The sequence below is a fragment of the Apodemus sylvaticus genome, chromosome 23 (assembly GCF_947179515.1).
Source record: "Apodemus sylvaticus chromosome 23, mApoSyl1.1, whole genome shotgun sequence".
Lineage (NCBI taxonomy): Eukaryota > Metazoa > Chordata > Mammalia > Rodentia > Muridae > Apodemus > Apodemus sylvaticus.
The window spans coordinates 14,585,779-14,600,501 of record NC_067494.1 but is presented as its reverse complement, the minus strand read 5'-3'; the positions used below and the strand labels follow the sequence as shown (position 1 = coordinate 14,600,501).

At 42.4% G+C, this 14,723-nt stretch overlaps 1 pseudogene; it reads left to right on the top strand.

Annotated features, from left to right (window-relative positions):
- Positions 1 to 4,385: 4,385 nt before the first annotated feature.
- LOC127673850 (TSC22 domain family protein 1-like) lies at positions 4,386 to 4,817 on the top strand (annotated as a pseudogene).
- Positions 4,818 to 14,723: the final 9,906 nt, after the last annotated feature.

Sequence of the window (14,723 nt, the reverse complement as noted above, 5' to 3'; positions counted from 1 at the left end):
AGCAGCACCCATCCTACATCTGGCACCCAGAGTCAAAACATGACCTGGGTGGTGATTCTATGTATAGCAGGAGTCATCTTCATCACATTGATCACTTAGGAGTCTTTGTGGGTGCGATGATGGTGAACAAAAAAGGTATGGAAAGGCCTGGGCTCTCCCTCTTGGTCCTGTTAGTATGAGTCTGATAAGGACATAGGAGAAAGTTCCCACAGGTCTGACTGAAGCCCTGTCATCACAGTGGCTCTCTGTCTACTGGAATGATGTCTTGGCTTAGTCCAGCATCCTGACTCTACAGTGATTTACAGTAATTTGATGATGATGGTTGGGCAGAGGAGGCAGGCAGAATCAGCATAACTCTGCAGTCAAGAGGAAGGGTGCAACAGGAACGTCTTCCTGAGAGGACAGAGAATCCAAGGACCAAGGATGCAAATACGATACAAGGAAAACAGACATGAGGTGTTCCTTCCTCATAACCGACCAAAAGTTCCAATAACGTGAATAAAGTCTGTTCTCTGTCTGGGGATGACATGATCCAACGCAATAATTCTTATAGCTAGGGCAAAGCCAGTACATCAGTAGCTCCCAGCTTATGCCAGCCCTCAAGGCAGAAGGATCAGCATAAGCAGACTATTCAAGGAGTTGTCACAGTGGGACAGTCCTGTAATCCCAGCACGCAGGAGACTGATGATGCAGAAGGATCACAGAGGTCAAGGTCAGCCTGGGCTACATAGTCACATCTTGTCCAAAGAATAAAGAAAATCCATTCATTTAACTTGATCACTCTATGTAGCCACAATTCAGTGCATATCAGTGAATTATGACGCCAATGTCTCTGTCCTCTGAAGTTGAACTCACCTCTGTCTCTCTATGTAGGTAAAGCGAGCTGAGAACCCACCAATGTTAGTTTTTGCCATACAGAGTATAAAGTTGAAATACAGAATTGTGATGAAGAATGCGAGTGTTCTACTTATTTTAATATATATGATCAAAAAATGCTCCTCTAGGATCTGGAGAGATGGCTCAGCGGTTAAGAGCACTGATTGCTCTTCCAGAGGTCCTGAGTTCAAATCCCAACAACCACATGGTGGCTCACAACCATCTGTAATGGAGACCTTCTTCTGGTGTGTCTGAAGATGGCAACAGTGTACTCACATGAAAAAAATGAATAAATCTTAAAAAAATGTTTCTCTATAGGCATAGGCTGGTAAAAGATTTACATATAGTATTATATGACATATTAAATATTTAAGTCAATACAATTAATTTTTTGAAGAACTATTTTTTATTGGATATTTTCTTTATTTACATTTCAGAGCTTTCCCCTTTCCAGGTCTCCCCTTCAGAACTCCCCCATCCCATTCCTCCTCCCCCTGCCTCTATGAGGGTGCTCCCCCACCCACCCACTCACCCACTCCCATCTTCCTTCCCTGGCATTCACCTACACTGGGGCATCAAACACCCTCAGGTCCAAAGGGCCTCTCCTCCCACTGATGTCCAACAACGCCATCCTCTGACATGTATGTGGCCGGAGCCATGGGTCCCTGCATGTGTGAACTCTTTGGTTGGTGGTCCAGTCTCCGGGAGATGGGATGTGTGTGGCCTGTTGATACTGTTGCTCCACCCATAGGGCTGCAAACCCCCTCAGTTCCTTCAGTCCCATCTCCAACTCCTCCATCAGGGACCTCGTTCTCAGTACAATGGTTGGCTGCGAGCTTCTGCCTCTGTATTTGTCAGGCTCTGACAGAGCCTCTCAGGAGACAGCCATATCAGATTTCCATCAGCAAGCAGTTGCCAATATTCAAAATAGTGCCTGGGTTTGGCTACTGTCTGTGGGATGGATCCCCAGGCGGGGCAGTCTCTGGATGGCCTTCCCTTCAGTCTCTGCTCCACACTCTGTCTCTATATATCCTCCTGTGAGTATTTTGTTCCCCCTTCTAAGAAGCACTGAAGCATCCACACTTTGGTCTTCCTTCTTCTGGAGCTTCATGTTGTCTGTGACTTGTATCTTGTGTATTCTGAACGTTTGGGCTAATATCCACTTATCAGTGAGTAAATACCATGTGTGTACTTTTGGGTCTGCGTTACCTCACTCAGAATGATATTTTCAAGTTCCATCCTGTGAATTCCAGCCTGTGAATTTCATGAAGTCATTGATTTTAATAGTTGAGTAGTATTACATTGTGTAATAGCACCATATTTTCTGTATCTATTCCTCTGTTGAGGGACATCTGGGTTCTTTCCAGCCTCTGGCTATTATAAATAAGGCAGCTATGAGCATAGTGGAGCATGTGTCCTTATTACATGTTGGAGCATCTTCTGGGTATATGCCTAGGAGTGGTCTAGCTGGGTCCTCAGGTAATACTGTGTCCAATTTTCTGAGGAACTGCCAGACTGGTTTCCAGAGGGGTTGTATCAGCTTGCAGTTACACCAGCAATGGAGGAGTGTTCCTCTTTCTCCACATCCTTGCCAGCATCTGTTGTCACCTGAGTTTTTGATCTTAGCCATTCTGACTGTCGTGAGGTAGAATCTCAGGGTTGTTTTGATTTGCATTTTCCTGATAATTAAGGATGCTGAACATTTCTTTAGGTGCTTTTCTGCCATTTGATTTTTCTCAGTTGAGAATTCTGTTTAGCTCTGTTACCCATTTTTTAATAGAATTATTTGGTTCTCTGGAGTCTAATTTCTTTAGTTCTTTGTATATAGTCGATATTAGCCTTCTATCAGATGTAGGATTGGTAAAGATATTTTGGCAATCTGTTGGTTGTCGTTTTGTCCTATTGGCAGTGTCTTGCCTTACAGAAACTTTGCAATTGTATGAGGTCCCATTTGTCGATTCTTGATCATAAGGCATTGGTATTCTGTTCTGGAACTTTCCACCCTTTTGTCAAAGATCAAGTGACCATAGATTTATGTATTCATTTCTGGGTCTTCAATTCTTTTCCATTGATTTACCTCCCTGTTACTGTACCAATACCATGCAGTTTTTTTTTTTTTTAATCATTATTTCTGCGTAATACAGCTTGAGGTCAGGGATGGTGATTCCCGCAGAGTTCTTTTATTCTTGAGAGCAGTTTTCGATATCCTGGGTTTTTTGTTATTCCAGATCAATTTGGAAATTGCTCATCCTAACTCTATGAAGAATTGAGTTGGAATTTTGATGGGGATTGCATTGAATCTGTAGATTGCTTTCAGCAAGATGGCCATTTTTACTATGTTAATCCTGCCAATCTGTGAATATGGGGGATTTTTCCATCTTCTGAAGTCTTCAATTTCTTTCCTCAGAGACTTGAAGTTCCTGTCAACAGATCTTTCACTTGTTTGGTTAGAGTCACACCAAGATATTTTATATTGTTTATGACTATAGTGAAGAATGTCATTTCCCTAATTTCTTCCTCAGCCTGTTTAACTTTTGAGTACAGGAAGGCTACTGATTTGTTTGAGTTAATTTTATATCCAGCTACTTTGGTGAAGTTATTTATCAGCTTTATGAGTTCTAAGGTGGAGTCTTTGGGGGCACTTAAGTATACTGTCATAGCATCTGCAAATAGTGATATTTTGACTTCTTCCTTTCCAATTTGTATCCCTTTGACTTCCTTTTGTTGTCTGATTTCTCTATCTAGAACTTCAAGTACTATATTGAATAGATAGGGAGAGAGGGTAGCCTTGTCTAGTCCCTGATTTTAGTGGGATTGCTTCAAGTTTCTCTCCATTTAGTTTAATGTTGCCTACTGGTTTGCTGTAAATGTTTAGGTATGGGTCTTGAATTCCTGATCTTTCCAAGACTTTTAACATGAAGTGATGTTGAATTTTGCCAAATGCTTTTTCAGCATCTAAGGAAATGATCATGTGTTTTTTTTCTTTGAGTTTGTTTATATAGTGGATTATGCTGATGGATTTTTATATATTGAACCATTCCTGCATCCCTGGGATGAAGACTGCTTGATTGTGGTGTACGATCATTTTGATGTGTTCTTGGATTCTGTTTGTGAGAATTTTATTGAGTATTTTTGCATCAGTATTCATAAGGGAAATTGGTCTGAAGTTTTCTTTCTTTGTTGGGTCTTTATGAGGTTTTGATATCGGTGTGACTGTGGTTTCCTAGAATGAATTGGGTAGTGTTGCTTCTGTTTCTATTTTGTGGAATAGTTTAAAAAGTATTGGTATAGAGGAGTGGAACTGGCAACTGGAGCAGACTGAGCTGCTGCAGCTGCTGGGTCACTGGAGGCAGCCCTGTTGTTCTCACACCCGGAACTTCAGACAGCCAGGAGGCTTTATCTAGTTTCAGCCAGGCTGCTGGAGCTCGCCCCTTCCTTCCTTCTCTCAATTTTTTTCCCCCACAAGGCTGTTTTTGTTTTTGTTTTTGTTTTTGTTTGGCTGGAATTGCATGAACTCCCAATGGTGTAGACCAGTGGCGATGGATCTAGGAGTTTACCAACTGAGACATTTTTCAATTGCTTTCTTGTTGTCTTTCCTGGGAATTGAAAACACTTCCGTGAGACTTGACAATAGCTCTGGTGCAAGTGTGGTAGATATTGACAACAAAATAGAGCAAGCTATGGATCTGGTGAAAAGCCGTTTGAGGCGGTTAGAGAGGAAGTGAGTGGAGGGTCTGAAGCAGCAGATCAAAGAACTAATAGAGAAAAACTCCCAGCTGGAGCAGGAGAACAGTCTGTTGGAGACTCTGGCCAGTCCGGAGCAGCTCCCCTAGTTTCAGGCCCAGCTGCAGACTGGCTCCCCTCCGGCCACCACGCAGCCACAGGGGACCACACAGCCCACTGCACAGCCAGCACCCCAGGCCTCAGGATCAACCGCATAGCCTGCTATGCCCCAACGGAAGAACTGGCTGCTGATGTCTGAACTGAACAGACCGGAAGAGATGTGCTAGCAAGAAGCTGCCCCCATACTCACACATTTCATTGCTGTCTATGAAAGAGATGTGAGACTTACATGCTGTTCTCGCTTTCCCCTCCCCAGTATTAAGCACTCGTATGCTTTTGACTTGAAGAAATGTACTAGTTGAGTGAAGTAAAGGTTAATCAGAGAGTGAGCATGGATGTATTCTGTGCAATGTGGCAGATGTCTGAGTAATGGTTTAATTGGCACTGAAGCGCTTGTGCCTTTTCAACTCTCCCCAGCCACCCACCCTGCTTCCAAGAGCTCTGGGGCTCAGAAGGTGGGCTGTTCTTCTTCCCTTCAAAGAACTTGAGAGCCCAGAAACAAGACTTCAATGGGGGTGGGGGTGGGGGTGGGGAGATGCAGTCTTTATACAAAACCGACAACTGTCCCCAAAGCTTATAAAACACGATAGTGCTGTCCCTCTTTTCTGAAACATCAGAAGACATAAAACTATTAGTGACACAATGGTGACAGGTAGCTGGGACCTAGACTATCTTATTATGAAGGTTGTTTTGCTTGCTGTATATTTGTGTATGTAGTGTAATAAATTTGTACAATAGAGGACCGTAACTACTGTTTAGGTTGTACAGATTGAAATTTAGATGTTCCATTGGCTGTCTGAAAAGGTGTGAATTGTCCTTCCTAGAGAGCCCTGCTTTTAAAACTGCTTTGTGACAAAAACCACACCTAAAGAAACTTTAAGAATTTGGCACAGTCAGTCACTTTGTGTAATCTGGAATCTAGCTGCTGAGTCTTGCAAAGTAAACTCCCTCTTGAGAGATGTCAGTTGAACTGGTGAATACTGGGTGGTCAGTTGCTACAGAAGTGGATTTCCCAGTAGGGGTTTCTGCACTTCACCTGTATAATTGTTCTGTGCATGCTCCTCAACAGTTCCCACTGTATTTACCTGCTCTACTTGTCACCTTTCAATAAAGCATATCAAATATTGATACACACACACACACACACACACACAAAGTGTTGGTATTAGGTCCTCTTTGAAGGTCTGATAGAATTCTGCACTAAATCTATCTGGTACTGGGCATTTTTTGGTTGGGTGAATTTTAATGAATGCTTCTATTTCTCTAGGGGTTTTGGGACTGTTTAGATGGTTTATCTGATCCTGAGTTAACTTTGGTATTTGTTATCTGTCTAGAAAATTGTTCATTTCATCCAGATTTTTTAGTTTTGTTGAGTATAGGCTTTTGTGGTAGGATCTAATGATTTTTTAAATTTCCACAGTTTCTGTTGTTATATTTCCCTTTTCATCTCTGATTTTGTTAATTTGGACACTGTTTCTGTCCTCTGGTTAATCTGGATAAGGGTTTCCTTATGTTGTTGATAAAGAACCAGCTCCTGGTTTGGTTGATTCTTTGTATAGTTCTTTTTGTTTCTACATGGTTGATTTCTGTCCTGAGTTTGATTACTTCCTGATGTCTACTCCTCTTGGGTATATTAGCTTCTTTTTGTTTTAGAGCTTTCAGGTGTGATGTCAAAGCTGCTAGTGTAAGCTCTCTCCAATTTTTTGGGGGGGAGGCACTCAGAGCTATGAGTTTTCCTCTTAGAACTGCTTTCATTGTGTCCCATAAGTTTGGAAATGTTGTGCCTTCATTTTCAGTAAATCCTAAAAAGTTTTTAATTTCTTTCTTTATTTCTTCCTTGACCAAGTTATCATTGAGTAAAGAGTTGTTCAGCTCCCATGTATATGTGGGATTTCTGTTGTTTTTGTTGCTATTGAAGACCACTCTGACTCCATAGTGATCTGATAGGAGGCATGGGATTATTTGTCTTCTTATATCTGTTGAGGTTTGTTTTGTGACTGATTTTTTTTTTTGACAGAAAAACCAACACACAGTACCTTTATTACTTTTGCAGGACTGTGAACCACAAAGGCAATAGGACAAGCAAAGAAAAGAATTCTTCATTTTGCTGTTTTGAAAGTATGGACTGGGTCCCTCACAGGGGTGGGAATAGGGATAGTGGGACAGAGGTGGGCAAGAAGCAGAGAAAGGAGCTTTAGCACACAGCCTCTGAGAATATTCCATGAACTGCCTTCCATGAGCCAGGCAGTGATGGCTAACTCCTAACTACCTCCTACCTCACCACTTCCCAAGGAGGCCAGGAAGTGATGAACCTGTGAAAGGATTCACTGATGGTGTCAGGGTCTCATTCTTGGAATACCTGCAGACACTCCAGAAGTTGTACTTTACAGGTGCAGTCAAGATTAACCATCAGGGTTTCTGTGGACATTAAATGTTGTTAATACTTCAGGGCCTCTAACACAGAGTAGGTAAATCTGCAAAGATTATTGCTGCTGGATTATCAACGTGGAGGGTAAAGGGATCCTTCTAAGCACCCACCTCTGGGATGCCTGAGGGTACCCAGCAGGGCCAAGCTTCGTCTAAGAATCTCACCATTCTTACCTGATGGTAGTCCTAAGCTGCCTACTCCCTTAACAATCCACACCCATTCCCAACCACACTGAACCAACTTATCTAATGACTGCCTCACCAACCCCTCTGAAATGTCAATGTTAGCAAACAGTGTTTTTGTTTGGTTTCTGTTGCCATGACAACCAAAAAGCAACCCTGGGAAGAACCACTGAGGGATGATGTTAGGGCAGGAAATGAAGCATGAGCTAATGTAGAAATTATGGCAATAGTGGAGGCACGCTGTCCATACGACAGCCCCTCTGACTGGTGGAGGAGAGCCCACATTGGCCTCACACTATGCAGGACCAATGTCCTGGGCCCTCCCACACCCACCACCAATCTAGGCAATCTCTCTGATTGGCTGATCCATTCTGGGCAGTCCCCCAACTGAAATTCCCTCAGATGATCCTGGACTGTGTCAAGATGAAATTACCCAGAGCAGAGGGCCGTCTTATGGACTTGTGCAGCCATAACACCTAGAACAGAGCGTGGGAAGCAGTGGGGTCCTCAGTTGTTGATTCCACAAATGAACGAATGACTAGGCCGCGCTGCATCCGGCTGAGTGAACTCCTGGGCTCTTTCAGATCAGCCACTCCCTGTTCTTCAAGGCTCACTCACACTGAGCACCCACTGGCCTCACCCGGTGTCCAAAGCTCTCTCTCTTCTAGAATCTCCTACATGCTGCTGCATCTTCTTGCAGAAACCGTCCCTAGCCTCCTTCACCTGGTTACGGCCTTTGGTTCTTTGGATCCTTGCTAGATGCTCCTGAGAGTAGGAATTATTATCACCCATCTCACTTCAGTGTCCCGCAGACCTCCTCCTCAATCCACGGCAGTGAGCGAGAACAGAAGGCGTCTCCAGGCCCACGGGCCTTGAGCTGATGCTTTAGCCCATTCTGAGGATCCCACCCCTGCTAATCTGGACCTTTGCTAGTCCTGGGGAATTCAAGCCAGGGCCCAAGCCCCTAGCCTGTCTACTTCAGCTATGCCAAACAGAGATCTAGCACTTCTGCTTGTGAAGGAGGGAACCGGCACGGCTATGGCCCACTGCTGAGCCATGGTAATGATGGATAACCTGAGGACCACGCGTGTAGACGGCACCCGTCTGCTCCACCTCCACTCTGCATGCAACTACCATCAACTGCCGACTCTCAGAAGAAGACATTTCACAAAGTGGAGAAAGGGTGTCTGAAGATCAGGCACCGCGGGCTCCTGCAGTACCTCCTCTTCACTAAGTCAGGATTTCTACCAGCTAACCCGGGGCCTGCCAACTGTGGGTCTGACCCGTGTATTAGTAGCCGAGGAAACAAATCTAGCTGTTTCAGTACATCCGTGACTTCAAAAGAGAAAAGTAACAAGTCACTGCCAAAGTAAAATGGACATTTCAGACCCGCCCCCCTCTTTTTAAATAAAAAAAAAAAAAATCAGTCCATAGGCCAGTATGAGTGTTTTGTAAAGTAACAGAACATGCGTCTCTTCTTCTTCTTCTTCTTCTTCTTCTTCTTCTTCTTCTTCTTCTTCTTCTTCTTCTTCTTCTTCTTCTTCTTCTTCTTCTTCTTCTTCTTCTTCTTCTTCTTCTCCTTCTCCTCCTCCTCCTCCTCCTCCTCCTCCTCCTTCTTCTCCTCCTCCTTCTCCTCCTTCCTTCTCCTTCCTTCTCCTCCTCCTCTTTCTTCTCCTCCGCCTCCTTCTTCTTGAAAAGCATGTTCTTTTATTGAAAAAGGAAGTACAAACATTTTATGATAAAATTGAATATTTATGTGGAAAATATTTCTGATAAAATAGAAGAGATATATAGAAAAACTTGTTAAAATTGACAATTTTCATACAAAATTAAAGAGTAAAGTGGTAGACATAAAAACATTGCTAAATTAATTAAAAATGAAATAGAAACATTTTATTTTATGATAGAATTGAAGATTTACATGAAAAATATTTCTGATAAAATTGTAGAAAATGTAGAAAAACATGTTAAAATTGAAGATTATCATGGAAAATTTTATATAGATATAATAATGGTAGGCATAAAAGTGTTCCTAAATTGACTGAAAGTGGAATTATAAACCTTTTATGATAAAGTTGAAGATTTACATGGGAAATATTTCTGATAAAATTCAAGAAATATATAGAAAAACATGTTAAAATTGAAGATTATTATGGAAAATTATACAGATAAAATTGTAGACATAAAAATAATTCTAAGTTGATTGAAAGTGGAATTATAAACATTTTCAGGTAAAATTGAAGATTTACATGGAAAATATTTTTGATAAAATTCAAGAAATATCTAGAAAAATATGCTGAAATTGACTATTTCATGGAAAATTATACAGATAAAATTGTAGATATAAAAAACATTTCTAAATTAATTGAAGGTAGAATTAAAAACATTTTGTGATAAAACCAGAGTTTTACATGGAAAACATTTCTGATAAAATAGAAGAAATATATAGAAAAACATGCTAAAATGGAAGATTATCATGAAAAATAATGCAGATATAATTGTGCATAAAATCATTACTAAATTAATTGAAAGAGGAATTACAAACATTTTTCTGATAAAATTGAAGATATACTTGAAAATATTTCTGTTAGTCTATGTCTTTTTTTTGAGAAATTGAGTCCATTGATGTTAAGAGATAATAAGGACTAGTGATTGTTGCTTCCTGTTATTTTTGATGCTATTTTTATGTTTGTGTGGGTATCTTCTTTTGGGTTTGTTGGAAGAAGATTATTTTCTTGCCTTTTCTAGGGTATAGTTTCCCTCCTTGTGTTGGCATTTCCCATCTATTATCCTTTGTAGGGCTGGACTTGTGGACAGATATTGTGTAAATTCGGTTTTATCATGGAATATCTTTGTTTCTCCATCTATGATGAATGAGAGTTTTGCCTGGGCTGGCATTTGTGTTCTCTTAGGGTCTGTATGAGGCCTTTCCAGGATCTTCTGGCTTTCATTGTCTCTGGTGAGAAGTCTGGTGTAATTCTGATAGGTCTGCCTTTATAAGTTACTTGCCCATTTTTCCTGACTGCTTTTAATATCCTTTCTTTGTTTAGTGCATTTGGTGTTTTGATTGTTATGTGCTGGGATGACTTTCTGTTCTGGCTCAGTCTGTTTGGAGTTCTATAGGCTTGTATGTTCATGGGCATCTCTCTCTTTCTCTCTCTTTTTTATGTTAGGGAAGTTTTCTTCTATAATTTTGTTAAAGATATTTACTGGCCCTTTACGTTGTAAATCTTCGTTCTCTTCTATATCTATAATCCTTAGGTTTGGTCTTCTCATTGTGTCCTGGATTTCCTGGATGTTCTGGGATACAAGCTTTATGCATTTTGTATTTTCTTTGACTGTTGAGTCAATGTTTTCTACGATATTTTCATCACCTGAGATTTTTTTCATCTGTCTCTTGTATTCTGTTGTTGATGCTTGCATCTATAACTCCTGAATTCTTTCCAAAGTTTTCTATCTCCAGAGATGTCTCACTTTGTGATTTCTTTATTGTTTCTACTTCCACTTTTAGATCCTGGATGGTTTTGTTCAGTTCCTTCACTTGATTGTTTGTGTTTTCCTGTAATTCTTTAAGGGATTTTTGTGTTTCCTCTTTAAGGGCTTCTAGCTGTTTACCTGTATTCTCGTGCATGTCTTTAAGGGAGTTATTTATGTCCTTCTTAAAGTCCTCTATCACCATCATGAGAAGTGATTTTACTTCTGAATCTTGCTTTTCCAGTTTGACACTGTTTTGCACCCACCACTTCCTTCCAGTCATGGTGGGAGAATTGGGTTCTGATGATGCCAGGTAACCTTGGTTCCTGTTGCTTATGTTCTTCTGCTTGCCTCCAGCCATCCGAGTATCTCTAGTGCTACCTGCCCTCACTCTATCTGACTGCAGCCTGCCCTTCCTGTGATCATGATTGTGCCAGAACTCCTCAGAGTCCAACTGTCTCTGTGGTCCTGTTATTCCAGGATCCTGTGATTCTGAGATCCTGGGTGTGTCAGAGCTCCTGAGTGTCAAGCTGTCTCTGGGACCCTGAGATCCTGGTGTGACCAAGCTCCTGGGATCCTGAGATCCTGTGATCCTGGGCATGTTAGAGCACCTGGAAGTGGAGTTTCCTCTGGGTGTTTTGGGACTGGCTGTGGAGCTCGCGCCCAAGGTCTTTTCTTATCATTTTTAAGCGATTTTTGTGTTTCCTCTTTAAGCGCTTCTAGCAGTTTACATGTGTTCTTCTGTATTTCTTTAAGGGATTTGTTTATGTCCTTCTCAAAATCCTCTATCATCATTATGAGCAGTGATTTTAAATCAGTGTCTTGTTTTTCTGGTGTGTTGGGGTATGCAGGACTTGCTGTGGTGGGAGAACTGGGTTCTGATCATGCCAGGAAGCCTTAGTTGCTTATGTTCTTGCCCTTGCCTCTCACCATCTGGTTATCTCTGGTGTTAGCTGGTCTTGCTGTCTCTGACTGTGGCTTGTCCCTCCTGCAAGTACTCCTGGGAGACTGTACAGAGCCATATTGAGGCAGTCTTGCACTTGGTCAGAGTTTGACTTTGGTCAAGGTTAACTTCTCCCAGTTAGCCAGGATCCTGCTCCACCTAGGGTGGAGCGCTCGAAGTAAAGGTTAAGTTCATTGTTCCTCCAGGTCTAGGAATTCCTGAATTAAGCAGGTGACCCACCCAGCTGCCGGAGCAGTCAAGACGAGGACCTCCAAGAGAAGCTAGACAACTTCCACCGGAACTCAGCCTGGAGTCTGGGGGGAAGGGTTGGCCCAAACTGTTAAAAGGTCTGGCGCCATTAAAGTTTCCGGCTTTGATCAGTGAACATTGTCTTAGCCGCACTTTCTTTTCGCCCCTCTTCCCTATAACCCCAAAATTCTCTCAACAGGTAACCCGGTTTACATGTGGCTGCTGGCAGCTACATAATTGGCGCCTGAACGTGGGAAGACCTGGTACGGGAGAATGTCCTGAGGTAACCCTATCCAGCGAAGCTTCGCAAGAAAGGTGATAAGTGGTATCCGCACGGTAGAGGTCAAAACTAGCGCTAGTGAATTCGTGTCTATTGTCGCGAGTGCAGGAAGGATACGGTTTTTCAAGCATACTGTGCGGGCCCGGCACAGTGGCTGCTTGGGTTAAAAAGATAGGGAAATATGGGGAAGGAATTTGGTAGGCATTTGCCCAAAGCTCGTAAGAGCTGATTTCGGCGAAAAGAAAGGGGTTTTTAAAAATAGGCATATGTCCACAGCCTCTAAGAGCTGTTTAAAGAGGAAAATGGATGCAATTGCTTAACAAGCACGCTTAACCTTCTGTGTATCTTTCCGTGTTTGTCCCGGTGCACCGACTGTCTATGTGTATGTTTATGTCCTCTCTGTGTTTTTGTGTGAGTGACTGTTTCATGTTAAAAAGAAAAATTGGTAAGGATTTCATCTGCTGGCAACCTCTTGAGCCAGCCACAGTTTGTGTGGAGATTGATTTAAAGCCACGCCGCGACAGCGCAGCTCACTCAAGAGGCAAAGCACTGCATGGGGAGGTGAATTTCTGCTTCTGAGTCCCCAGGAAGTACACCTAATTGCATAGGGGCTAACGTCGAGAAGCTGTCCTTAAAATAATAAGGGAGCCTATTACCCCTCCTCTGAAAAAGACGTTATACAATATTTAAGAGGAATTACGGTAAATGCTTCCTCTCCTGGTTAAGGCCCGCCTTCTTATGAAGGATATTTATCCACTTGTTTTCTACCTCCTCGTGTTCAAATTAATAAAAAAAGGGAGGACATGTACAGAGCCATATTGGGGCAGTCTTGCACTTGGTCAGAGTTTGACTTTGGTCAAGGTTAACTTCTCCCAGTTAGCCAGGATCCTGCTCCACCTAGGGTGGAGCGCTCAAAGTAAAGGTTAAGTTCATTGTTCCTCCAGGTCTAGGAATTCCTGAATTAAGCAGGTGACCCACCCAGCTGCCGGAGCAGTCAAGACGAGGACCTCCAAGAGAAGCTAGACAACTTCCACCGGAACTCAGCCTGGAGTCTGGGGGGAAGGGTTGGCCCAAACTGTTAAAAGGTCTGGCGCCATTAAAGTTTCCAGCTTTGATCAGTGAACATTGTCTTAGCCGCACTTTCTTTTCGCCCCTCTTCCCTATAACCCCAAAATTCTCTCAACAGGTAACCCGGTTTACATGTGGCTGCTGGCAGCTACAGGAGACCAGCTTTCTCTGGGAAGAATTAGGGTATGGAGAGCTGTGGCACAGGGTCAGCACTAGGTACAGATTTAAGCAAGAAGGATCCTGTCCCAGGCTGCTGCTCCTCAGTTCCTGTGTCCTGAGGGCTCCTAGCAGGTCCCTCTGTGCAGAAGTGGTGGTCTTGCCTGTGCTGACAGGTGTGTCAGCATCCTGGGAGGCCAGCTCTCTCCCAGCAGTATCTGGGTACAGAGAGCTGTGGCACAGGATCAGCTCTGGGCGCTGTCAATACAATTACTTTTGAATAACTTATATTATGTACATTTTAACTCTAGCTGTATATTTGGTCAAAGCTACACTTTCATTACGGGATAAGCTGAGGCAGGAGGTCTGCCACAACAGTTTAAGCTCAAGGACAGCTTCTGTGGAAAAGTGAGGCATCCTGGAACTCTGTGGACCAGACTGGTGGGAGCCCAGGAGACTGATGGCTGTCAGAGCCTCACGCCCCAGGGCATCAGAGTGCACTAGGTTGTTGCCATCAGGGGCTTCCTCTTGCTCTGTTCCTTTTACTTTCTCAGTCTTACATGATAGCATTGTGGAGATCAAGCTGGGCATGATTTTAAATTAGTCATCACTGGGCAAAACAGGGCGTACCCTGAGTGACTCCATTTTACAGTCAGCAGTTGGCTTCCTTCTGAGTGCTGTACATACATTGGAGGGCATGACACCTCACTACACACAGACACTGTCAGCTCAAGACCATCCATGATGCAGAGGTTGATAATAAACTTAATCCCCAAAGTAAAAACATGTCATCTACACTCTCATCAAAATAGGTCGGAAACAGTGAATTAAGACACATTGTGTCATAACATCAAAAGATTAGACACTTCTGATGAACAAATATTTTAAAACCACATTTTAAATCTATCGTAGCACTGATAAGACTCCATTGTTATGAAAGTCTAGAGTCAGAAGAAATTATAAGCAATTATCTCATCAAACCATTAATGTAATTAAAAACCTTTTAAAAAAATCAAAGCCATCCCAATTTATATTGAGTGTTATAAACTTTGTGACATACCAAAACTTTTGCTTTTTTACAATCTCTTAGCAATCATGTTGGGCGAAATTAATTTTTTGTATAAATCCTTCTTCCAGTAAGCTTATTCTCTCTGTCAGAAAAGCATCTCTTTGCCTACATATACCCACTAGCACCTCTTCATTGTCTTCTTCCTTCCTTGTTAA